Source organism: Poecilia formosa, unplaced genomic scaffold (assembly GCF_000485575.1).
Source record: "Poecilia formosa unplaced genomic scaffold, Poecilia_formosa-5.1.2 Scaffold171, whole genome shotgun sequence".
Lineage (NCBI taxonomy): Eukaryota > Metazoa > Chordata > Actinopteri > Cyprinodontiformes > Poeciliidae > Poecilia > Poecilia formosa.
The window spans coordinates 1,247,992-1,250,962 of record NW_006800110.1 but is presented as its reverse complement, the minus strand read 5'-3'; the positions used below and the strand labels follow the sequence as shown (position 1 = coordinate 1,250,962).

Sequence of the window (2,971 nt, the reverse complement as noted above, 5' to 3'; positions counted from 1 at the left end):
AGAAATCCAGATGTACTGTATTTTTGAGCATTGATTTGATGTGTTCTGCAGTCGTTTGTTTTTGCGATCGATCGATCGGATTCCGGCCGATCGATCGTTTTTAACCCCTCGCTCGACCCCGCGGCCAACAGGAAGCCTTAGATGAGCACTGTGTTCAAATCTGTGGTTTCTGTCTCAGTTCCACCACTAGGGGGCGTCAGATTATTGTAAAAACTATAAATACTGTACATAAACATAATAATCTATATGGAGAGGAACTAAAACACAGCGAGGTGTAGTAGCCCCTAATGCAGCTCTCTCCACCCGCACCCTGAGTGTGTGTTTCAGTGTGTGTGAGTGTGTGTTCACCCGTCTGTGTCGATGTGCGACAGGAACATTTTCTGTGCTTTTAAACGCAGATTTTATTCAAAAACGATCAAAGAAAAAACTACAACTGTGTGAATCGGCTGCAGCTTTCTTCTGTTTGGGGCTAAGCGTTTGTTTTTATCTCGAAAAAAGAAGGAAAAGAGTCTTAAAGCGGTCGAGTCTTAAAGCGGTCGGTTTGAACCAAAAATAATGCTGCAAATTTCAACAGGAACAATAAAAACATTTCTGTATGTGAGCAAACTCAGAAATTCAGTCCTGAAGCACCAAAAGCGTCTCGCTGAGCAAAGTGCACTGTGTGAATATAACATAAATAAAGTTATCATTATTTAAATAGTTTTAGAGAGAATACAGCTTCAGCATCCAGATGTTACTGCAGAGGTTTTTACATGTGAACAAAAATGAACCAAATGACTTTATTTAAATGAACATTTTATCGTGTTGAGGGTGTTTCTTCAGATTATTTAAATGAATTAAATTATTAAATCAAAGGTTTCCATTAAAGCATTTGACTTCCAGGTTGGAAGTTAAATTGTGTCCTGGCAGAAACATCTGGAAGCTGTGGGGGTGAAGAGGAAGATGAAGTTTACATAAAAAAGCTCCCGTTGTAGCAATAATCATCCAAAGGTTGTTCTCTGCTGGTTCTGTGGATTCCTGGTTTTAATCTGAAGACGTCACAACATTTACAATCATTTCTATAGCTATCTGTTTTTATTACTTTCCTGCATTTATTACATGTTACTTAGAGTGAAACCCTTCAGAAATGCTGCTACAGTGGCCTAAAAAGGACAAAAATAACAGTTGCTGTTTAAATGCTGGCTGCAGTTTGTAACCTGGGCCACTAGATGGCACTGCATCCCACAGACAGGACCTTTAAGATGTGAAATGAGCCGCTGGATGCAAAAATGTGTTTATTTTTTACTCTTATCAGCCTGTAAGACTCTAACATCACAGTTTTAGAATAAAAAATAACTTATTTAATTTATCTGTTTAAAAAATCCCATTATGAAATCACTGAGTTGCAGGATTTTTTTTTTATTGAAACCATATAAATATGGGTTGTTTTAAGCAGTGAGACATTTTCAAGAACTGAATATCTAAAAATGTTTTACTTTTGTTTTTGTCACATAAAAATGTTTTGTAGATGTCAAAAATATTTCTTGCAAACCTTAAAGTTTGACTTTAAATCATAAATGATTGTTTTTTGAGCAGGAATCCTCAGTAAAGAACAACCTCGGAGCTACCGCCTGATGTGCACTGACTCAAACATTTCCTGAGGTTATAGAAGATTTAACAGATGATTAAAAAATAAATAAATCTATGAAGAGTTTAAATAAATATCAGATTATGGTGGGATTCCTGGGATCCTGCTGGTGTAAAGCGTTTTACTCAGAGTCTCGATGTTTGGATAAATTTAGTTTACCAGCCTGCCGGTGAAAAACGTGACATCTCATCGCTTTTTGTTTCACATCATCGGGAGAAAAAAATTATGCATATCAGAGGTTTGTTTGGATTGTTGGTAGCAGCGTAGCGATGGCGTCCCGTCAGAAACCAGGAGGACCGTCTGTGTTCAGGGCTGAATGGGAGAGAGACTGCACGCGTGTGTGTGTTGTATGTAAATAGTGTTGATTTTGTACGGTAAAAGTGTGTGTGACTTGTTTTGTACACATGATGAAAAGAGGAAATGACACTTTTATAAGAGCCTGCTACCGGCTCCCTGTCACACTATACAGTGCAATAAAGTGCTTTGATTGGGTAAAACCGGCTGGGCCGCTTTGTTTCATCCGCTGCAGCAGAGACGATCATGTGATTCTTTTCAATATCCACGATTTATTAATGAATCATCAGCTAAAACTGAAACGTGTAAAAAAATAAAGTGGAAAACCGGACAATGATCCCAGAATCATGTATGGTGAGTTAAAGTTGAGGTAAATCTGAGGAAATGGGTTCATTTATATCTCAAATTTGAATCAAAATTGGTAAAAAGTCATAATTATGTTAGTAGTAGTGGGTCAAATTAACAGGTTAAATATGCAGATTATTCTACTAACTATGTTATACCAAGTTAAGTTACCCTTCCAGCATTCTAATGTAGAAGTTAAGTATTCTTTTTAACAATGGCAGTGAATTTTATTAACTATTTTTATTAGGCTAGGTGGCAGAGTTAGCATTTTAGAAGTTAATATTTTAATTATTTGAAGTGACAAAAGTATTCAGTTATACTAAACTGTATAGCTGGTCTTCAAATTATGTCAAATTATCAGGCTGAGTGGTAGAGTTAGCATAATTTATGTTGAGCTGCTATGCTAACTAGCAAAGTTAGCATAATTTTATGTTATTCAAAGTACAGAAGTCACCCAGTTAGCCTGAGAAGCAGAGTTTGCATTCTAATTAAAAACTTTATATTTTAATTATTTGACCTGCCAAAGTGTTTAGTTTATGCTGATTAGCATAGCTTTCAAAGTAACCATAGTTACCATAGTAACTATTTCTACCAGGCAAAATGGGAGAGTTAACATTTTAATAAAGGTTACTTGCTCCCTGTCATTCTAATTATGCAAAGTATCTAAATCAGTGTTATAAAATTATAACATTTTAAATTATGCTA

General features: G+C 35.9%; 1 protein-coding gene across 1 annotated transcript in view; it reads left to right on the top strand.

Annotated features, from left to right (window-relative positions):
* The window catches only part of LOC103146953 (disco-interacting protein 2 homolog C-like), a 64,595-nt gene extending 62,475 nt beyond the window's left edge, over nucleotides 1–2,120 (top strand). The window contains exon 39 of the transcript XR_001663794.1: nucleotides 508–2,120. The gene's annotated coding sequence lies outside the window, so the exon portion shown is untranslated. The remainder of the gene's footprint in view (nucleotides 1–507) is intronic.
* The last annotated feature ends 851 nt before the right edge of the window (nucleotides 2,121–2,971 follow it).